Here is a 25,033-nt window from a genome sequence, read left to right on the forward strand (position 1 = left end):
TTAGTAGTTAATGATGCAGCAAAAAGCTCTCTAGAAGTAACTAATTTTTTTAGCATTATTCAGGAAATATATGTCTTTTTTTCGGCCTCAACTTACAGATGGAATGCTCTCTTAAAAGAGCTGCCCAGGCTGACACTAAAGCCTTATCCTTACCCGCTGGGAAAGCCGTATTGAGGCAATAAAAACTCTTAGATTTGAGTTAGAAAAAGTGTATGATGCTCTGTTTACGCATTTTAATGATGAAAGCAGAGATAATGAAACAAAGAATATTGCATGTCCCTAATAAATAAAATAAAATCATTTAAATTTATTTGTTCGTTAGTTATTTGGTACGACATTTTGGCAAAAATTAATATAGTAAGCAAAACACTGCAAAAGTCTAATGTTAGTTTACCAGAAGCTGTACAGATGCTAAAAAAAATTAAAGTTTTTGACACAAATGAGATCGGAAAACGGGTTTTTAGACATGATAAATGAATCTAAGAAAATTGCGGAAGAAGTAGACGCCGAAATTTCCTTTCCAGCCATTCACTCAATAAGACCAAGGAAAAAAAAACGTTTTTTGATTATGAACACAAGGATGAGCCAATCCAATCTCCAGAAATAAATTTTAAAGTAAATTTTTTTTTAATATTCTCGATATTTCAACCTCAAAATTGGATGAGAGATTTCACGATTATAAAAACATATTGAATTATTTGGTTTTTTAAACAATTTGAAAGCATTTTCCAAACCCGAAATAATGACCTATTGTAAGAATTTAGAAGCTAAATTAACTGACCCTGAAACAAAAAATATGGACATAAATGAATTGGACCTCTATAATGAAATCGACATATTATCAATTTACATTAATGATAGAAATATTTTCTCGGCCAAAGAAATATTAATATATCTGGTTGCTAACGATTTGAAAGGCATATTTCCAAATTTATTCGTAGCTTTAAGAATATTTTTAACAATGCCAGTCACTGTAGCTCATGGGGAACACTCATTTTCCAAACTAAAATTAATAAAAAACTACTTAAGATCCACAATGAGCCAATCAAGACTATCAAATTTATCAATAATAAGTATTGAGGAAGACATTGTTTCTGATTTAGATGTTACCTTGATGCAAAATGTCAATTTGAGGTTCACCACATTTTTTAACAATTTTTATGAAAGCCCAATCTGCTAATTCCCATTCTGTATTTATTTCTTTATTTCTAGATTGTTCATCTGCCATATAATTTTCCTTCGATGGAATGTATGATGCATAAAGCCAAATAGTGCGGTGTTCACACCATTGCCAAATTAACCTTGATAAAGAATTTAAACGAGGAAATTGAACACCCCCCCATTCTATTTATGTATGAAATTGCGGTGGTATTATCTAATCTAAGGAGAATTTCGCAGTTTCTCAAATTTTTTGCAAAAGATTTTAACACAATTTTATGAAAGCAGCTAAAAGTTCCAAATAATTTATATGAAATTGACTTTCTTCTTTCGTCCAAAACCCCGCTGCTTTTTCCTTATTACATGCAAGTCCCCAACCAGTTAAAGATGCATCTGAAAAGATCTCCAATTTGAATTGAAATCTCCTGATTGGGTTATATGAATGTGGCAAATGAGATATTCACCAAAAAAAGTCTTCTTTTAAAAAACCATTTGGTGGTCATCATTTCCATTACTAAGAATAAGCGCTAAAAACTTTTCTCTTTCAAAACGTTTACTATAAATTAATTTAAGAATTTTTTTTTTAATAAAGTCAATAATCTACAAATTTTTTCTGGATGTAATTTTAATGAAAAATTTACGGAGTCTATAATGAATCCCAAAAAGGTACAGGCTGTTTGAGAAATTAGAGAACTCTTTTTGTAGTTTATAAAAAAACCTAAATTATCAAGTAATGATACTGTTGCTTGAATGTTAGCTAAACAGTTTTCATATGAATTGCCAAAACAAAGAATGTCATCAAGATATACAGTTGAAACGTAGCCATCACTTCTTAGTTGGTTTATCACCGGTCCTAAAACCTTTGTAAACACATAAGGACTAGTGCATAAACCAAATGGTAAACAGCAAAATTGAAATAATGTACCTCTAAAACTAAATCTTAAAAATTTTTTACTCTTATTAGTAATAGGTCTCAAATAATATGCATCTTGAAGATCAACAGACCCTAAAAAATCACCTTGGGATAATAATTTAGAAACTGTTCGTATATCTTCCATTTTAAAATGGTCAGTATCAATAAATTTATTTAGTTAAGTTTAAGTTTAATATAAACCGTTTTGTACCATCCGGTTTGGGAACTAAAAAATAAGATGATATAAATTGGCCTTTCTCAGAGGTACAAGCCTCGATGGCCCCCATATCTAATAATTTATTCAATGCAATTCATAAATCTTGATACTCTTGTTTTGACCATTTTTTTTTCTTTTGGAATAGAATGTTGGTTTATCTTTCTAGCGAAAGGTATATCGTAACCTTGAATACAGGACCAAACAAAGGTTCATTGGTTATGTGACACCAATTAATAAAAAAGTTCTTTAAGCTTCCTGCTTTAGTAGTTACCTGAATCCCTTCTATTACTGTCTTCTGCTCTGCTGTTGCTGGAATCGGCCGTGATGACTTCTTGGGTATGTCGATGGTCTGATGCTTCTTACTGCTCTCGGCTGCTGAGTGCTGAGTTCAAGATTGTGATTTGGGGCCCACCTGTTGGTAATTTGTATACCGAGCAGATGGGCTCCGCCAGTTTAACTTCCTGTTATTTTGACTCTTTTGTTTTTTGGAGTTCTAATTTGTAGTTTTTGTGAGAAAAACTCGGTTTTAGGGCAAGGCTTGCTTTTTGAATTGCCTTCGCTTCATCAATCTTTTGTGTAAAATTTTCACCAAATAAGTAAGTTCCAATTATATTGGAGTTTCGTTCGTTTTTTAGCTCAATCGCTTAAAAATCGTTTATCTAAAAACGTTAAATCTCGTTTTTTAGCCAAATCGCTTAAAGATGAACTAATTTATAGATTTAATTTGGGTGGTTCTAAGTTGCAAATGCCCTGCAATGGGTATTTTTCTATTAAGTTACTTCCTAATTCTGGTGACATGCCTTAAGCTAAGCAAATATTCCATCTAGATGCTAACTCTGGATGAAACTGTAATTGATCAGAAACTGGTTTAGTTGGATCATCACCTAGGCATTGTAAAACCTCTTCATTATTCTGAGGCGGAACATCTGTGGCGAAAGTTGCCAATGGAAGTAGATCTTCAGGGTCTGAATCTGCAAAAAAAAAACAATTTCATGAATCTAATTAGGAATTTGTTTTTTCTTGTGATATTTGTTAAATATTTTAGCTTTTTTAATCCACCATATAATAGAAAAGAAACACCAAAAACTAGGTTATTTTTACCATGTCTTACCTCAAGTGTAAGCTTAGGTTTCATAAAGGTACTCATAACTCATAACACAAACAATACCTTTTAAATATCAACTTGCATTCCTGACTGCACTGGTATACTTTCCAACGATCGCGTTGACGAAGTACCTGGGCGACTGTCCACACTCGAACCCCGTCTAAACAAATCATTATCGGCACCATAGAGAAATGAATATTAAATACTTTTAATTACTTTATTTTTAATTACTCTATTATTTTTAATTACTCTAATTACATACTTTTAATTACTCTATGATCGGCACTGAGACGACGAAAACGATGCACTGGTTAACTTGATTTTAATAAAGTTTCTAATCGTTTAATTTTTTTAAGCATATTATTAGATCTACTTGTAGATCGCTTTGCTATTAATACTCTTCCCATTTTTACACTTCAATAAAACACGACAACAAAAGAACACCGCATAAACTTTATCTGTCCTAAATACACTTGTAGCATCACCCGAGTTACGGGTACCAACCCGCCACCTTAAGCCGACCCTGCATACTTTATTTAGAAATAGCTTAGTTTATATTGTCATCATTTTGTCAACCTATAAATATAATGTAATAGACAAGAGCAAGAATAATTATTATAGTAATCGATGTAGTCATTATCTATCAATCAAATTAGTTGTAAGTTAGTTAGTCCCTGTTCTCAATAAATAAGTTTTTTTAAAAAAGCAAATGCTGGTTGTTGTCCTATAACTGGGATTAAGAGAGCAGTCGGTATTTTGTTCTTTCCAATATTGGATAAAAATCGCCATATTTGGGTGCGTTTCTACGGTTCGAAGACCGCTACAATCCCTGGAAGCTGAAAGAAGACCTGCAGAAACCTTCAAAGAACAAGTACCTGCAGCGATTCAATTGAAGCAACCACCCGTTAAGCACCGGATTGAGAACAGCTATAGTTTAGGTCCTAGGAATACAAAAATCGATTCTTTTAGGAAATTAGGCTAAGAGACAAATGGAAATGTTGGCAAGAACCTTACTGTAAGTGAACATTTTCCCTTACCATTATTTTTAAATCCTTTTTGTGATATTTTTGCATTTATTTTCGAGTATTTTGGTACATTTTAATATTTACCAAGGTGTATTTTATTTTATTTTAGTGCAATTTTAATTGAAGTTTTTACCATCTTTATATATTTCCCACCTTTTATATATTTCCTTTTTATAACCTTTATTTTTACAATTTTTACAGTTAATAATTGTAAATTTTACTAGATTTTTGAATTTTTTTTATGTCTGAGCATGAAATAAGAGAACTCAACGAGTTCATAAATTTTTTGCAAACCGTTTCTCTCGAAGAACTAAGACCTTTACCTTCAATTACTATCGAAAAAAAGAAAATGAGTCAAACAGATATTGGTATGTTAAGATATCAGGCTGAAAATATCCCTACTTTTGATGGCAATCCAAGACAACTCAATAGATTTATCACTGCTTGTGAGCATGTACTTCAAAACTTTCAAGATGCCACTAATTTAAATAATCCGATAAATTTAGCTTTAATTGATACAATTTTAATGAAACTGAGAGGTCGTGCAGCCGATCTCATTTGCTCTAACTCAGATTTAAATTCATGGTTATTAATTAAAGACGCACTTTAAATAGTTTTTCAGGTCAGCGTAGTATTGAATGATATAAGATTTAATTTTATTAAAAATACGTAGAAATGAAAATCCTGTTCAATTTGGTATGAGAGTGCAAGATGGTCGTTCACTCTTATTTTCAAAACTCAATACTTGCAGATGGAAGTGAACGTAGAATTAAGTTAGCACACTACGAACATTTTGCCCTTAAACCATTTTTAAATGGATTACCTTACCAAATACAACTTATTGTTATCCTAAGAAACCCTGACACTTTGGAAAAAAGCAATTTCTTTAGTCGTAGGAGAAGAGAACTTTCTTTATTTTTCTCAAGGCAAGAATTTTCAACAAAACTATTCAAGACCGCTTACTTTACCACCCTTACCACCTCGAAATTTCCCACATTCTTCCAGGCATCCACCCCAACAACGACCATATACGAATATTCCAACCTCTAATTTTCCATATAGAAATGCTCCTCAACCGACCCCATTATCTCAAAATATTTTCAGATCTAATGTACCACGTAGGTATTGGATCAATTCCCCAAAATTTGATTCGTTCAAATTTTCCTCAAGGCCCTGTTCATCTAGGCAATACATCTAGGCAATAAATAAGCTCTACTTTTAGACAACCCTTTCTACCCCCAAGTAGACCAAATAATTTTAATCCCCGAGCAAGCTCTATTATTCGAAGAACTCAACCTGAGCCTATGGATACAAGTTCTGGCAACACTCTATTACCCATAATTATTTGGAATCCGCTTACCCCAAATATTCAGAAAATAATTACTACAATCCTGATAATTATTCCAATGACCCCTATATTAATTTATATCACAATTATTCCGATTATGACAGTGAAATTTTGTCGCCACATGCACAAATAACTGGTGCATTCCCAGAAATTCAATACGATGAACCTCATGATAGTTCATCACACCATCAAAGTCATCTACCTCATAGTTCTGATGAACCCTACAATAAATCTGAACAGCAAAATTTTCACTAAACCACAAACAACGAACCCGTAACATAATATACCTTAACAATATCAGATCAAATTTACCGTACGTTTACATCCCAGAAATACAAGCATATTTTTTTAATTGACTGGCTGCTCGAGAAGTTTGATGAGTCCGCAACTAGCATACAAATGTTTCAGAAATCACATTTCAAATGAGATATTTAATATACAGACGGCACACGCCAATTCCTTTCACGATGAAGTTGCTAACATCCCTATTTTTAAAATATTTAACACCCGTGGCTCACACAAATTTTATCTATTTAGCTTCTCTCAAAAATATGATGGATTGATTGGTACTGATCTTTTAAAACAACTAAACGCTAAAATTGACCTAAAAAATAGTAAACTTTCTACACAAAACTCTGACATTCCAATAATTTTCGAAAACTCAAAAGAAATAACCAATAATAATTCCAACAATTTTTTCCAAAACTTTTCTATATCATTTCACCAAGATCGCAAGAAGTTATTAAACTACCTGTGACTATTGAATCTGGTTTAGGAATTTTTGATTACATAAATTTCGAAAATGGAGTAGAAATTCCAAAAGCATTAGTAAACATTTCTGACTTTTACGCTTATACTATGGTCACTAATTCTAACGAGAACCCCGTCGAAATCAACATAAATAAATCATTTAACTTTGAACCAATAAATTCTTTAGACGTAAATTTTTTTCAAAAAATGGAAAGTGAACAAAATCTTACTATCGAACATGACAATTTATTAAAAGAAAATCTGAAGAAAATAAAGAAAATAAAGAAGAAAAAGAAAATCTCGAAAATTATGCCTTAAGTTTAGGGACATTTTTTATTGTGACAAAATCCCATTAACTTTTACAAAAAAATTCAACACAAAATAAACTTAACAGATGAAAGCCCCGTTTTCACTAAAACTTACCGCTACCCCGAGATTCACAAAAAAGAAGTCAAGGAACTTTCTAAAATGCTAGATCAAGGAATTATTCGAAATTCAGTTTCTCTCTGGTCCAGTCCGATATGGATCGTTCCAAAAAAGCTTGATTCTTCTGGTAAACGCAAATGGAGAGTCGTTATAGATTTCAGGCGGTTAAACGAGCGCACTGTAGGAGATAAATACCCCCTTCCCAATATTGCCGATATTCTGGACAAACATGGTCGAAGTTTTATATAGGCAATGAAAAGAATAGGTCCTATTATATTCCCTTAAGAAAAGCCGATTTTATATATTTCTGGAGAACTTAAGTTATTATTTACTTTAGTGTATTGCTTTCTTCTCCATAATGTTCTTGTCTCGACGATAAGATTTAAGATTGCCTGAAAAAATGTATCAGTATATCCTTTCATGCTGTTTTAAATACGTTGGCTAGATTATTAACCGATATATATTATTAATCGATATATCATTGATTGATCGATTTCTATAAGCTTTGTAAGTGGTATGTAACTCATGATCGTAATGTTTTTTTAGGTTTTTCTGCTATTTTTAATAATTCCAAGTCATTAATTTTTCTTTTGGATATTTATCTTGTTTATTTGTGAAAAGAGAATTTTGAGTGTTATGTTGCGATATATGGACCATAATTGCATAGTGATCTTTGACACAAGTATGTAATATGTAAGAATTTATTTGTTTTGTTGTACTGGTATTGATAAAAAAATGGATGTAAGTCCTTTCCAGTTGTGCTTTTATATTAAAATCTTCAGAAGATGTTAATTGAAAACACTCAGTAAAAATAAACACATCACAATAATTAAATTTTGCTTGTTGAAATAAAAGTAAAATTTATCAAAATTTTCTTGGTGAATCCGGACTAGTTATTACTTAAAGACCATAAAATTAATAAATTCATTTAAGATTTCCTTAAATAGGTAAAACAAAGAGAAGCAGAAAGTAGCTCTCATAGCAAATTGAAAAATAAATTTAGATTAGTCAGACCTCGATTTAGTTCTTGTAGATAATAAAATAAATATTTTTTGGTGATATTTATAATTAGATTTTTTTTTAAATTTGCTAATAAGTTTTTGAGTTTCCCATTTATGGTAAATATAAATCAGAATCTTAATTAATAAGTGTAAATATTTATCAATTTGCCATGGACATGGGTTCAGTATATTTATTTTTATTCTATCTAATATTAGGAATTTCGCACAACCCGGCGAAATTCAAGTTATTTACGGCACTGGCAATAAAGCGGACCCTTGTAGGAACCCAAATAAACAAATTGAAGTCAGTGAAATTCTAGATGTGCTCGAATAAAGAAGCGAGCGTTCGTGTTGTGTCGCAGACTATTTCTATACGTTTTGTAATTTATATCTTTACTCTTGAATACAGTTAAATATTGATAAAAGTAGTTTTAATACTATACTCTATTTCAGAAGTGTGTAGAGCAATAAAACCTCATTAGGTATGCAAGAGTGGTACCTGGTGATCCACCAATATTTTATGCCACTACCTTAGTTGGGTATTAGTTTCAATGTAAAATTCTTTCTTTTCGTTGATTGCAGGTAGTGCCACCCGGTTTTGGGTCAATTTATGAGTTTTGCCCATTGTTACCCACTGATAAACATTGAAAACGGTTCGCCAAAGGCGTGCAACTGGGACTTGTTTTTTACCTTATAATTAATGTACTTAAATGCTATTTTATTTTAGAAAGTTACTTTTGTTTAAATGGAATAATATATTTTTTTCACAAATTTATTGAACATAATAAAAGAGTATAATTAGATTTCATAAATTGTATTGTTATTAATACAAATTAATTATGAATTCATTAAATGATTTTATTATTTTGACATTAATTTGAAAAATGGTTTGATGATCTTATTAGAGAAAATACATTATTTGATTTAGTAATTTTTATGGATTGGAAATATTTCTTTCTTATCGCTTATTTTTGATTTATCCTTTTTCAAAAAATGTTCACTCAATTGTTTTCACATTTCGTTTTCTCTATTAAGTTTTGCGAAATATCCAGAAACATTACATTAGAACACGTTGCCAAGCCTACTGTTTTATTTGATTCGATATTTTTAGATTAGAAGAAGTGAAATTACTTGTATTGCTTGTAGATGCAATTATGATATAACAATAAGTTAAATTTTTATTGGCTTCAATATCTGAAATTAAAGCTTCACTGGTCTGACTGTTATGCAATTGTGAAAAGTTTTGGACATCTCACTCTTATTACAGAAAATAAATTCTCTAGAAGATCTTGATTAAGTTATCTAATTAAAACATATTAAGAATGAAAGAAGTTTATCAAATATTCAAGTAAAACAATGACTAAATTAAGGATTTAAATAAATCCTTAAATGCCGTGAATATTTTTTTTACTATTTTTCAATACTTTAATTGAGCTAAAATATATTTAATATTTTGATGTACAAATAGAAGAACTTTTTTACTAGAGGCAACCGGATCAAGTCTAATTTTATTTGGGTATACTTTAAGCAAAACACTGAGCTACTTTACCTTTATTTAGGCTAGACTGCAACTAGTAAATAAAACACCAAATAATTACATTTGTGAGAATATTTATTTTACAACAGTAGTTACCCAACCAGTGTTAAAATAAGAAAACTGGAGTGTATTAGAACGAAAACAAATAATCTTAAATTTAAGTCATGCGCTCATCCATTCATACTTTTCTTAACTAAAATAACAACAGTAACATTATTAACATACAACAAAACAAATTATCAAAAATACGAGCAAAATTTGATACATTTTTTTACATGAATTTGGTATCAAGATATATTTCTTCGAGCGAATGTGACTGTCGCGACGGGGGAAGGGGGCTGTAGGAAATCGTTACGTACATGTCCGCGCCGCATCTAATACACCCCGATTTCGGGAATTTGGCGGTCTGATTGTGTTAAAGAGGGACGAACATACGTAAAAGATTTCTTTGTCTAAAACACAGTGGCGGCACAATTTTATTTGGGGTTTAACTTGTTTGGAATGTGTTTTCCAAACAAGTATAATTCATTGTTGATAAAATTACGTCTAAGGTACTGATCTAGTACTCAATTACATAGTTTTAAATTTGTTTCTATAAACCTATATTTTTTTAAGATATTATTAGGATTTTCGAAAATCTTTCTTCATAAACTAATTAAACGAACGGCACTGCTCTGTAAGGTATCTTGAAGAAAAATTGAAACAAAATAGCTTGTAATTGGTTAAATTGAATTCAATATTTATAACAACATATTTGGTGAAAATTTTATAATAAATGACCTCTCTTTTATAATAAATGAACCTCTCTATATAGTGAGAAAAAAATTAATTATATATACATTTTTAAACCGTATTTAAATGCTACTTAAACGGTATTTGATTTAGAATCTAAGATTTTTAGTAACTTACATTATTGTTTTTGTTTATTTTTATTATGAAGTCCTTTATAAACAAAACTTAATTGTGTATATTATGCAAGCGAAGCAGCATTCACCTACGGTACTAAAGAAAATAAATTAATGTTTATGACGCGACGGTGGCGGTGTCGCTATCCCATTGTCGGGTACATTTTTGTTCATAATGTTGCGCATCTTCTCCAATATTCAATACAGAGTTCGTTCTCCGTTGAGTGCAGATCACCTGCACTAACGTCGAAGTGTTCTCTGAACCAGTTTCGCTGTACCAGTGTACCGAGTGTACCAGTGCGACCGACCCAGCGTCTTTCTGCCCGACCATCGAGTCAACCATGGCTCACAAACTCGACGAAAACTCTTCCTTCCTGTTGGAGGTTGACGAGGACTTCTCGGAGTTCTGTAACACGGACGAGGATGAGGAAACACCTCAAGATGAGGCCGAATTAAAAGCGGACCTTCAAGCCATCCTTCAATCCACCTCTTCAAGCCAAGAAGAGCTAACTTATTACTACCTTGTCCTAATGCGTAGTGCCAAGAGTAGGCCCGAGAAGGAAATAAACGATCTCCACCGAGTCTTTCCACCGGACGACCAGGGCACTTAAGGACCGGATAAAGGCTCTTGAGTCCGCCCTAAGTCTGCTAATACTGCGGTACAAGCCAGTACCGCAGTTGAAGCCCCCCCTCCCCCTGCCGCCCTGGAAACGCCTGCTGAGTCCATCGAGATGACCTAACTTCCAGCACAGGAGCCTAGCTTCTACCCTGTGACTCCAGCAGGCCCAAAACCGAGCCCGCTCCGCCACCAATGAAGACTAAGATCGTCATCCGAGATCGTCATCCGAGAGAAGCAGAGATACGAGGAGGTATCTGCTGCCCTCAAAGCCATAAGGGTAAACCAAGGCCCCGTCATCAACACACGTGACGGCATAAAAAATCACCATGCAAGTGCCATTCCACTCCTTTTCCTTGCCAGTAAGTTTACCTCTAAAGGTACCCGAGAATGGGACGGTCGAAGTGATCCCGAGAATGTTGCCAAAATGGTGTGCCGACAGTCACTGTCTGCCTACTTTGCATCATCGGCTCTGAAAACGCGCTTTAAGCTGATATCTGTTAATGTTTTCGACAGGTCTACTTCGAAAGAATATTTAATTTTTTTGTGGACATTTTGGGTGATAACGATTCATTTATTTTCTTTAGTAGCGTAGTTAAAAGCTGCTTCTGTTTCAATTTTTCTTTTAGATACTTTAGCCTTTACAGAGCAGTGCCGTTCGCTTAATTACTTTTAAAAAAAGGATTTTCGAAAATCGTAATAATATCAATTAAGTATAATTTTTTTAGGTAGCTTATCTCTGATCTAATTTAATTTTAAAAAAATAAAAAATATAGGTTTACAAAAGCAAATTTAAAACTACATATGTAATAGAGTATTAGATCAGTACCTCAGACGTAGTTCTATAAATACTGAATTATACTTATTGATCGTGCATGGATTGTTTATAGTAATTAAGATTTAAGTTCTTATTTTTTGTAAATTTGGTCTTAATTATTTTAGCTCACCTGAAGTATTCAAAAATAGTAAAAAAAATATTCACTGCATTTAAGGATTTATTTAAATCTTTAATTCAGTCATTATTTACTTGAATATTTGATAAACACCTTTCATTGTTAATATGTTTAACTAGGCACCTTAATCAAAATCTATTAGAGAATTTATTTTCTGTAATAAGAATGAGATATCAAAAACTTTTCACAATTGGATAACAGTCAGACCAGTGAAGCTTTAATTTCAGATATTGAAGCCAATAAAAAATTAACTTATTATTATTCCGTAATTGCATCTATAAGCAATATAAGTAGTTTCACTTCTTCCAATCGAAAAATATTGAATAATTCAAATTAAACCGTAAGTTTGGCAACGTGTTCTAAGGTAATGTTTTTGGATATTTCGCAAAAATCTTAATAGAGAAAACGTGAAATGTGAAAACAATTATGAATATTTTTTGAAAAAGGATAAATCAGAACTAAGCGATTAGAAAGAAATATTTTAAATCCATAAAAATTACTAAATCAAATAATGTATTTTCTCTAATAAGATCATTAAACCATTTTTTAAATTTATGTCAAAACAATAAAATCATTTAATGAATTCATAATTAATTTCTAATATTTATAATATAATTTATAAAATATATTTAGATAAAATAAAAATAAATATACTAAACCTATGTCCATGGCAAATTGATAAATATTTTTCTTATTATTTTAAGATTCTGATTTATAATAACCGAAAATTGGAAACTCAAATCCTTATTAGCAAATCTCAAAAAAAAATATAATTATAAGCCTTACCAAAAATTATTCATTTTAATATCTACAAGGACTAAGCCGAGGTCTTACAAAAATTGTTTTCCAATTTTCTATGAGAGCCACTTTCTGTTTTTCTTTCTTAAATCAATTTATTAATTTTATGGTCTTTAAGTAAGAACTAGTGAGGATTCAGCAAGAAAATTCTTATAAATTATTAGTTTTATTTCAACAAGCAAAATTGAATTATTGTGATGTGTTTATTTTTACTGATTGTTTTCAATTAACATCTTCTGGATGCTTTAATATTAAAGGTTATAGCACATACTATAATGGACAGGGTTTTAATAGTAATGATGCGCTGATAATGTTTTTTGATGACAAATTGCAAAATAATATAAAAATCTTTACAGGAGATATAAATATTGACTTGAATGACGTAAATAGCAGTACAGTAGATGAATATCTCTGTCTCATGTCAAATTATGGTTATTTGCCCTATATTAAACTAACAACTAGATATGACTGAAATCCTGCTTATATACATTTCTTTTATCAACACCAGCACAACAACAAAATAAATAAATTCTTACATATTACATACTTGTGTCATAGATCACTATCCAATTATGGTCAATATATCGCAACATAACACTTAAAATTCTTTTTTAACAAATAAACAAGATGAATATACCAAAAGAAAAATTAATGACATATAACCGATGGAGACAAGGGCCAATAAACAATACATTTATTATTACGGATGAACAAGACCAGCCTTTTAATGATCCTCTGGCGGTGGTGGCAACATTTCCAACAAATACTTTGTGAAAATAGGTAATAACTTATTCGTATCATTTATTTTATTGGGTATTACGTCACTTATAGCAAAAATCAATTTAGAAATTACTATCTCACACGCTCAAAAAATTTTAAAGATGAAGAAAATAGACTTATTTACTAGTATTTAAAAGAAATATGAACTCAAATCTGTAATGATACTGTTCGATATACCTAATTTAATTTAAGTTCAATAAGTTTCAAATACAATAATTTATTTAAGGCATGATAGATTTTTTTTATATACCTAGGAGCTGAGGTTTAATCTATTAATCTCTGAGCTTCTTCTTTTTAATATCCTACATAACTTTGTTATGAATATTACAATTAAAAAACGATAAAAACAACGAGACCAACTTTTTTAAAAAATACCTAATTTGAACCAACGTTTCGGTAGTTATATCTACTATCGTTATCAAGGTAATTAAAGTAAAATTAAATTAAAAATATAAACAAAATATATTTATCTTGCAAATCTTCAGCTATATAATACCATCAACACTCCTTCCTAATTCGAAAATACTTTATATACTTTTTTTATATGATTTCACGGTTTATTAATAGTTTGACAAACTATTTTGAAAGATAACAAAAATTCAAAGGTTGCTATGATCTTAATGTAAATTAATGATAGAAAAATATATGAATATCAAATATTTTCAATCATTTATTAATTTTGAGAATACCCTGTTCTGCCTCTCTTTTTAGCAAAGAAATCCATGTATTATTAAAATCAACCGAACAAGTAGCTAAGCATTTATATTCATTTAACATTATAAATGCACTTTCCTTTAGTTTACGTAATTTTGAAATTGGTTCCTTGCTAAAATTGAGGAAGCATTCCAGTTTATTCATAGAATGGCATATACCTGACATCCCGAGGCCCTACATTCCGATAGTTACCTCTTAAGCAGTTTGTGCAAAGTTTCCTGTTATCGATTTAACTTTTTCTTTCGTTTACGTGTAGACGAAGGAAATTTTCACAATCATTTATAAAATTGTGACCTTAGCAAAAGTAGCATGAAAACTTTGTCGTAACTGAGATATATAATTATTAGGAGGCGCTCTCCGTGAAATAGAATTTGTTTGATAGGAATAAGCTTGTTTTTCGGGTAATTTTGGTTTTACGTTTTGGTTAAATGACTCCAAAACAAAACGTTTTTTTTTCTAAAAAGACGTCACTTGCACTAACTCGAGTGGGTCTAAACCTATAATAGTTTCAAATTCACGCCTAGTTTGATAGTCTAATTTAACTATAATTACCGTGGTTAAAATTGCATCCCAACTTTCGACTGGGATTTTTAAGACTTTAAGCGCTTCTAAATTGTTAGTAATATCGCCAAGGAGTTTTTGTAATGACTCGGGTGAGGATTTAATTATTTCTAGAGAGTTTAGTATTGCCTGTACGTAAGCTTGGATTGAATTAGCCGCGTGTTTTTATATCGTTTTTGCAATACTGACCAAGTCGTTTGGTAACTTTCGCTAGATATTGGTAAAGCCTCAACTGCTCAAATTCCTTCCTCTTTTAATTTAAGAATTTCTGACAATCATCCAATAATTCAATAATTGATTGTTATGTATTAAACTTTGAAAAGCATAAAAAAATAGCAACCATTTGGTATGTTTACAGATGTTTACTGAAACGCGTTATTTCAGAAAGATCGGTTTGGAACACATTTGATACTTCGCTCCCACTTTCATCCAAGTAATAAATTATATCAATATTAGTCTTTTCAAATTCTTCCCGAATATTGTGCAATTCAGAAATGCTATTTTTTATCTCCCTGAATCTGTGTGTACTAACCACGAAATGCTTTGAAAAGTCTTCTATATCTGCCAACTTTAATTTGTTCTTTCTTTAGAACTATTTTTTTTAAATCGGATAACGATGTCATTTTAATAAAAAGATAAACAATATATAATAAGAAAACTAATGTAAAAAATATTAAAATAATATAATAGAAAAACAATTGATTCGATAAAATATTTATAAATCAAGATTTAGTTATAAAATAAATGATTAGCATAGTAAGGTTAAGCCATAGGATTTGATAAAAAGTATTACCCCACTTACCCGATCGTAAATAAGCCTCGGCGATAATAGGTGCTAACAACTGCAGGAACGATGACGCTCGACGCTTCGACGGCTCAAAGGACCATTTTGTTCGAAACAGCTTCTTTTCAGAAAGAAAACTCGCCAAGATTTAATTTAAGTATTAACTTTTATTTTTAAAAACACAACTATACTAAAAGATAAATGGAAAAGTCTAAGGTATATGTTATGACGGTTATCTACATGACTTGTGACGATGAGCGCTACTACGTGAGTGATAAAATATACAAACAATCCTATATCAGCACACACAAAAGTTGGTTACATTAAAAAAGGCTGATGCTGATACAATTCTGTTACCGACAAAGAATGTTCGGTTCTTTTCCGTTCCGCGAAATTAACACGTTTTTTTAATTCGGCTAAACAACAAATTTGCACCGGTGAGGCGGTTAAAGATCGTACACACTTTAAAGTGCTCGTATAAACTTGGTATATGATTCTGATTATCACTTACGACTAAACAAATTTTGTATGGTTCCAACATTACAGTTTCGTCCGTTTCGTCGTTAAAGTTAGTTAAACATTATAGGAACTATGAGGGCTTATAATCATGGATGTACTGGGGCTTAATCTATTAAAATCAAATCCAGTTTTTATATTAACTATATAACTTTATATTAACTATGGTTATTTGATGACATTTTTTTCTTAATTTATTATTTTCTCCACTGCTTTCATTCCTTGCATGGACCATCTGAAATTGCATTTAAGGTATTAGTTAATTCCAGCAAATATTCTTGCACTTTTTGTGTGCGGATATAAAGTCCACCATAATTTCCTTCTGTTTACTTATAATGGAGTTACTTTTTTGCACATTTTTTCCATGTTTAAGTCCAATAAAAATATGTAAAAACAAAAAAAAAACTAAACCAAATAAACAAATTTAAAAAAGTCAGTTTACACTTGACAACTGTTGGAGATACTTACCAACCGAAACGTCGTGTTACATTAAATAAATAAGACAATGCAAGTTCGACAAGATGTTTTCACTGTACCATTGTCTACCACCTTCAAAAACACATAAACAAATTTAAATGAAAACAGCTGGCAGTCCAATCAGTGCATACAATTATCCATACTACTAAAAACAAAGCTCTCTCACGACCTAAAATGTTTGACAACTCTAAATGATTTGTAGGAATATTTGGCAACACGGCTAGGCTATCCCTTGAAATTTGCTCTTTCCACTTCTGTCGATAATACGGACTGTACCATGTGACGCAAGGGATGCTGTATTAATAGTTCTATTGTATTGCCGCCAAGAATTGAGCCCCAGGATGGCCAGACTAAAAAAAGGAGGTGGTGATCCGCTACCCCCTAGTTCTGTATCCCATCTTACAGGCAAACGTACCACTTGCGTCTAAGTTTTGGTTCCAAGACATCTTTCTAGGGCCCAATTTTAACGGAGTTACCTATACTTTTCATTTTAGATCTTCGAATTGTGACGGGTGCTCTCTAGCAAACTCCTTTGCAATCAAAGGTATGTGATATTTTTATTGGTACAGCTTGACATTATCTAGCATCAAATTAATAAACAAAAGAGCTTTGGAAATGTATAAAAAATGAAATAGCTTCCTGCAGACCAAATCCCAAAAAAGAGTTACAATACCTGCTACCGAATCAAAAGCAGTTTTTACTTTGATGAAAACTGTCACTTTCCATTTAATTGCGATATAAAGAGGCCCTCTATATGTGGCAGTTTATGATCAGTATGACTAATATTTTTATTACACATGTTATTTGTACTGACTGAACTGCATGGGGGAAATATATTGTATATAGAGGGAAATTAATTGTTATTTGTATTTGGAAGCATCAGAGATCAGAAAAGGGAAGTATAATTAATAGATTAACGAACTTACCTGTGAAGTTCGATCTAAATTATTCTCTGCGTCCACTTCAAAGACATTTTACTATGTAGTCCGGATCTGGTACTTAATACGCACAAGATTTTAAAGACGTAAAAAGGAGCCATCTTGCACCGAATGGTGCAGCCATTTCACGGTCACTCATTTAGTTTAAAGTATCATTTTGTTTTATTTAAAAATAATTGGGGCTTATCGGGTTGGTAGGGTTTGCTGTCTTTGAAGTGGATGCAGAGAATAATTTAGATCGAACTTCACAGGTAAGTTCGTTTGATCTATTAATTATTCTCTGCATCCACTTCAAAGATATGTTACTATGTAGATGTTTCAAGGTTTTTATTTTTAAGTAGAACAAATTGTATGTTGTAATCCATTAACCATATTACTTTAATTATATATATATTTTTTAATAATGCTATCTTAAACCTTCGAAACTGTAACATTTCATACATAAAATTATAACTTAGAGATAGATAAAATGTTACTCATGAATAAATATCGTAATATATAACCCATGCACAGACAAGAAAGGACTTTATATTATTTAAAAAAGTCTAACAAAAATTATTCATATCGTGGGTAAGCAGCTTATATTAACAAAACAAAGGTAAGAACACAAAGTGATGAACACAATCAGTTTGATGAGACCGTGACTTTGTGTTCTTACCTTTTTTTTTGTTTTCGTTTGGCCTCTTAGAGAAAAATGGATGATACGTTTCTATAGCTTATATTAAGTTTTTAGTACAGGATTGTGGTTTCAAAATTAATCTTAATACAGTTCTAATATCTTTCGATTTAAATGAGGTGCTATTACAAACTCGTTAATATCTCGGATATATGTATATCTCTATAGCAGAAACTATTTCATTGGTACTTCCTTTAGCAAGTAGACATTTCGCGTCTACTTTAATCCGTGGGGACCAGTAGAAATTTTTAAAATTTTTGTTAGTATCACAAAAAAAATCTCCACAAAAATCCAAGAGGTGCCCTAAACCCAACTTTTTATTTTTTTAGTACTTCGAAAAAATAAACATCTCTAGTAAATACAGAGAGAAAAGGGAAGGTCTTATTATATATTAAAATCATAAATACATTTCATTGAAATATTACATACTTATTTCTGGGTATCATGCTTCAGAGAACCATGATGTTACAATACGCTCCGCTCTTTAATTTTGGTTTAGTAAAAAATATTCTCAAAATTTGCATATATCAAAATTATGTCAGTGTTCTAAAATGTATCGGTAATAAAATCGTAAACCAGATCAACATTGGAAATATAAAAAAAAATTTGCTTTGGTTCGATTTAAAAAAGTACTATACTACCAAATAGTTAAATCTATTCGGTTGCAATTAAGTTATAAATATAAATTCTGTCTATTATTAATTTTAATAATATAAAGTGTACCGTTTAACTCTCAGCCATTATTTACAATTTAATTGTTAATTATGCCTAAAAAACGAATTGACAACTTTGGTATTGTTTGGAAGGTAAACAGCTTAATTCCTTTATGTAAAGCCACCTTAACATGTTTGTTGCAAAATTCTGACTCACGTTGGTTGCTATCGGGCTTAAGCCATAAAAATCGAAGAAAAAAAGAAGAAGACGCCCACTTTCACTTGTCATTTTAATGTCACTTTCCGGCCCACAAGCATAAACGCCACCGGCAAGGGGAGTTCCCAAAATCCAAACAAATGTTGGAAGGTATGTTTAAGTTTCCACATCTTTCTTACTTTTCTATATGAAAATAAAATGTAAGTATCACAATTACACACATATAAAAGTTTTTTTTTTTAAATTCAGTTTCATAATTACCAATTTTTAGTGAATAAACCTAAAATTTATGAATATACATACATTTTAAGGTTATGCCATAATGTTTTGATTGTTATATTTCATTTTGTTTTTCTGATTTTAGTGCAATACACCAACAAAAACAAAGGTTATGTGTTTTGCACCAGATTGAAAGCATCATAGCGAAAAACGGACCTGTAATTTCTTTAAATTTTCAAAAGAGCCCCTGGAAATAGTGAAATGAATATCTCTGCTATGGAATACTAAGGTATTTTGGTAATTCTGCAGTTTAGCGGCTTTTGTCAAAACTAACGAAAAATGGTCGGGTTTTTTCCAAAGTGGGTAGATTTCGATCCTCGCACCAGGCGATCCCATGTGTCCAACGTTCGTCACTCGATACGTTCCGGACACAGTCGGTAAATTTGCCCCGCGTCAAAGGATGCTTCCAACGTTTGAAGCAACATTCGTGACCCTCCCACACGATTTGTTGTGTCGACCGGTAAAATCTCGCCTTTCTGTGGCGTGGCGCGGTGGCATTTAATTTTTAATTTTATTTAGTTTGTTTGAGTTTGTTTTGGTGTGTTATTTGAGGGAGTTTGTTGTGGTGTTTTCTGAGGAGTTAGTACCTATAGTAAAAGGGTAAGTATTTTAAATAATAACTGTAAACGTATAATTATATTATTGTGTTTCCTAAAATTTGTGATGGTCTTTAAAAACTATAGAAAAAGGAAATAATTTTTTTTTGATTCTGGTAAACATAAATATTGATACTTACTTTGAGTATCATTGTTATTAGAGATAAAATTAAGATGGTGGATAGGTGATTGTATTAAAAATAAAGCAAATTCCATTTATTCCAAATATCCGGTTAAATATTTAATGTATTGGTACGAAATAAAATGTATTTAATTGAAATAAATAATTATTAAGTACAAATACATATTCAAAATATCAAAAAAAGTCAAGTAAATTTTTTACTTGAAGTGTCAATTTTTTCAAATTTTTAACTTTATTTTTTCTCTTTTAGGAAGAACATGGATTGGACCAATGAACTCATTATGGAGTTTATACAAGGGTATGAAAAACATCCCATATTATGGAATTACAAGCATCCAGGACACAAGAACAGAAACGCATTACATGATGCATGGACTCAAACGCATTACAAGATTGCAAATGAAATGTCGACTGAGGTATCAGTGGAAGAATTTAAAAAAAAGAATGTCTACATACAGAACTTTAAGAAAAAAGGTCGTTGATTCTACCACAACGGGCTCAGGCACCAATGATATATATAAACCCTCATGGTTTGTCTACCACGCCATCGACGGGTTTATTAGATCCGCAAGAAATCCGCAAAAAAATCAGCATCTTTAAGCTCGGAGGTATTTATTATAAAAGTTAATTGACATGAAAAATTATCTATAATATAATAATAATATTATAAACATATATAATAATAATATTATATAAGTATATAATAATAATATTATAAACTGATCGAAAAAAGTTAAGGATATTGTGTTATCGCTTTTTAATATCATTTTTCTATAAAAAAAATGATATTGTTATTAAAGAGTGATAACAAAATATCCTTAACTTTTTTCAGTTTATTTATTTTCAGTTTATCAGTTTATTACAGTATAGTATCAAAAAAAGAAATAAAAACTAATTAATGTTGTTTTGCCACACAACGCGAGAAGGTTTTCTAGGTTTATTCGGTAAGGGAATAACGAAGTCATTGAACTGTCTTTACGCCAGGTCCCATCCATTATTTACCCATTTACCTCAATATCAAATGAACCATTTGGGGTATAGCTAGCTAGTCCTAGATGTTTTACTTTTTCTTAGAAAGTTATGCAGTTGTGTGCATGTCATACAGACTAAAGCTGCTTTTTTGGGCTGCAATAACATAGGAGCCCTAAGAACTCGAAAAACGGAAGCTATAATTCCAAAAACGTTCTCAACAACCCTACGTGCCCTACAAAGTCGGTAATTATAAATTCTTTCCATGCTATTTTTTAAGTGAGTTCCAGAATATGGTTTTAATAATGATCTGCTCATTGGAAATGCATCGTCTCCGATGAATACATACGGGACTGTTTCTCACGACCTATTAATGGCTCCATAGATGGTAGTGATAGTTCATTTTTAATCATTTTCTTATATAATGCTGTACTTACAAAAACTCCAGCATCATTCATTCGGCCCTGGGCACCAATATCAACAAATGTAAAGTTATAATCATAGTCAACTAAAGCCATTAGCACTAGACTAAAGGATTTTTTATAATTAAAATATTCCGATCCACTATTAAATGGAGCCTGCAACACTATATGTTTTCCATCTATTGTGCCCAAGCAGTGTGTAAAATTCCAGTAGTATTGAAACCCGTTCGCAATTTTTATCCATTCTTGTTGTGTTTTTGGAATCTGAAAAGAAATAATTTTTAATAATAAAATATACCTAAATTATAAATAAATATTATTTTTAAAATATATCTACAAATAACAAAAATACAGAGTGTTCCAAAAAGTTATTGCCAAACTTTAACAGCAGCTAGTTACTTTAAAAAGAAGAAAAAAAGTTTTTTAAGCAGAAATGGTTCGTTTCGGAAATACAGGATAATGAAGGTAAATAATTATATAATACAATTATTGGCCTAAAAAAACGATACGCCACAGCTTTTTTCCAAAATAAAAATTATTTTTTACTTTTAGTTAGTTTCTGATAAGAATGAGCTTTTGACTCTTTTTTCCTCGACGAACGATTTTGAATTAAAAAATTTAATACATTTATCTGCATTTACTTAAATTCTAAAAGTGCACGGAAAATGTAGGAAAATTATTTTATTTTTCTACTACAAAACCGTTCGTCAGGCAGAAATAGGTCAAGATGTCATTTTTATTGGAAACTAACTAGAGAGTACAAAAATATTTTTTACTTTAGAAAAAAGCAGTGGCGTAAATCGTTTTTTTAGTCTAATTAAAATATGGAACTTTTCATTTTTAATACCATGTGTGTTCGAAATGAACCATTTCTGGACCTACGTTCATAAAAACATTTTTTCTTCTTTTTGCAAGATCTATCTTCGTAAAATTCCATGTTAAATAAGCCTTAAAGTTGTAGTCCATTTACATTCGTTTAGCTATAGAGTGTTTAAGTCGAAAACAAATGAAAATGGAACTTAAGCCATTTTTAATTTAGTATTATAATTTTTCTAGGATCAAGTGAGCGAAGATTTTGTCAATACTGATCAATCCCAAAATGAGTCCCAGGTCGATGAGTCCCAGCTTCCTACCCCAGATGCTCAAAAGGATATCCCTTCATCCTCCAAAAGCCCAAATCCCCAATTTCAAAAACCGCAAGTGGCAAAAAGAAAGCGAGTTATAAACACTGGTGACCAGGAAGACGTAGCAAGGCAGCTGCGCGCAGCAGGAACAGCACTAGAGAATTTAGCTTCAATGGCTCCGCAACCTTCTGCATCGGATGCTCCCGCTTTATTTGGCCAACTCCTCGCAGAGAAGCTAAGAAGACTGTCGCTTCGGACAAGATTAGTGCTTCAAAACAAAATTGATAATTTGGTGTTTGAAGCCGAGTTGAATGAGATTGTAAACCCCATCAACTCATATACTATTTCCAATACACCAAGTTCTTCTTCTAGTCCAGCATTCACCCAACCTCCATCTCCAAATCTACCCTACTCCGATCATCGGTTTTCCTTACCCTCCACCTCTAGCTCAACCAATGTATCAAATAATAATCCTTTATCCTCCCCTTTCCAAAACTCTAGTTGTCAACCCCCTAATAATACAACTACCCAAAATAATAATGAGTCCTCGATACGACTATATTATTCAAGTTTTGACGGCTAAACATATTATTACCAAGTGATACGTATCGTTATGTTCAAATTGTAGGGGCATAAAGTAGACTACTATTTTCATAGGCTTGTAATAAATAAAGATGGACTTTTACTTTAATGTTTTTTAGTTTTAAAATTAGACCTACTTTGTGCTCCTAAAATTTTAATATAACAATGCGGAACGACTTACATTTATTTCAATAAATAACAGCTGAACATAATATACAACTTACTTTTATTTGATCCTTTAAAGCTTCATTGATGGCCTTACACACTTCTGGCACAATAACGCTGATGGTCTGATTTGATACCTTAAACAAATAGCCAATACTGGTAAAACTGTCGCCAGTCGCTAAAAATCGAAGCGTTATTGCTAATAGATCTTGTATGGAAATGGCCTTTCGCATATTGGTATCTTGTTTTGAGATATGTGGCCCAATTTGATTTAAAATGATTTCAAAGTCCTCGGCAGACATGCGGTAAAAATTCATAAATTTCCCAGAAGGTTCCTTTTGTAGATCAGCTAGCAAGGTTAAGCCGTTGGATCTAAAATTTAATATACCTAATAGTTAAAAAAATGTATGTATCACGGGAATGAGGCGACAATCTTAGAGTCGGAATATTATGAGAAAATGCCAGTAACCTGATATGCGCCAAAATCCATTTCGTGCCATATAAATCGACACTTGGATGCGCGAATGTTGACGCCTGTTGATGTCTCTGGCATTTTCTCATAATATTCCGACTCTACAAAACAAAACCAAAATTCCTAGTCGCCCGTTATTCGTTAGTAGACACTGGAATTATTAACACAAAAAATTTGAGGTCATAATGAAATTTCATAATTTGTAATTCAAAATAAAATTTAAGAAATATTCAAATAGCTAGGTAACAATTTAAATTAATCGTGCATAAAGTTTTAAATGCATTTCTGCCTTAAAACTGGTATAATTTTTATTGCGCTTTTATAGCTCGATATAGCGCATATCGGATCATACAAACTTTGAAAAGCCTACTTAACCTTATAATTTTCAAAAATCCTATTAAAATAAGTATACTTACTGTCCTCTACTTTTATCTATTGATAACATCCACCAACGCCTTTGACGTTTTAATTTATTTTTTTTCTTTCGTAAATTTTGAGCACAAGTCAATACAATAATGCCTGCAGCAATACCGGCGGCTAAAGTTTTAGCTTCCATTTTATTTCACCTAGGTTTAAACTTATTTTTAAACCTAGGTGGCTAATTTAAATTTAAAAACAAATAATATAAATTTGATGCGCCAGAGCAAACGTTGGAACCAATATGTGTCCAATGTTTCAACTGAAAAGTTCGTAGCATCGTGTGGGAGGTACACTGGCAAAACGCCGTGTGTCGACCGTTGTATCAAACGTTGGGTCGAACGTTGGACCTAACGTTTGCCACATCGTCTGGGAGCGGCTTATTAGTTTTGTCAACAAATAGGTGACAAATGAGTTGAGGTTAGGTGTGGTGTTTCCAGTTTTGTTGCGTTTTGTCACTACTACAGCTGAAGCCTTGTCTCCAGTCTGGCTTTCTCTAAAGTGGAGAATTCACTCTATATTTTTTTAGTCATTCCTTATCATAACATATAAAAAATGATAAATGAAACTAGTGTATAATCATAACATTATACACTAGTTTCATTACATATCACTTAAAATGTCAATTACATGTAGTAAACACAAATTTGTTTGAATTGAAAATTTATTTTTAGAAGTACATCATTTTAAAAATTTCTTTTTTTAAGTTCTACCAAAATTCACATATTCGCGGCGAATTATATCGTATCATTCCGCCACTTTTAATTTTTTTTGGGTAAAATTAGGCCATTTAAAAA

General features: G+C 31.5%; 1 protein-coding gene across 9 annotated transcripts in view; it reads left to right on the forward strand.

The window, feature by feature from the left end:
• The first annotated feature begins 3,778 nt into the window (after positions 1-3,778).
• Positions 3,779-25,033, forward strand: part of LOC126735849 (uncharacterized) — a 56,677-nt gene continuing 35,422 nt past the window's right edge. For 2 of the 9 annotated variants that reach the window (XR_007660523.1, XR_007660524.1), the window contains exons 1-2: positions 3,947-4,408; positions 16,787-19,576. The gene's annotated coding sequence lies outside the window, so the exon portion shown is untranslated. Of the gene's footprint in view, positions 4,409-7,488; positions 7,612-12,896; positions 13,533-16,786; positions 19,577-25,033 lie in introns of those variants that run through there. The other 7 variants (XR_007660521.1, XR_007660525.1, XR_007660519.1 and 4 more) reach the window with 7 other exon arrangements.

The sequence above is a fragment of the Anthonomus grandis genome, chromosome 5, assembly GCF_022605725.1.
Source record: "Anthonomus grandis grandis chromosome 5, icAntGran1.3, whole genome shotgun sequence".
In the NCBI taxonomy this organism is placed as follows: Eukaryota; Metazoa; Arthropoda; class Insecta; order Coleoptera; family Curculionidae; genus Anthonomus; species Anthonomus grandis.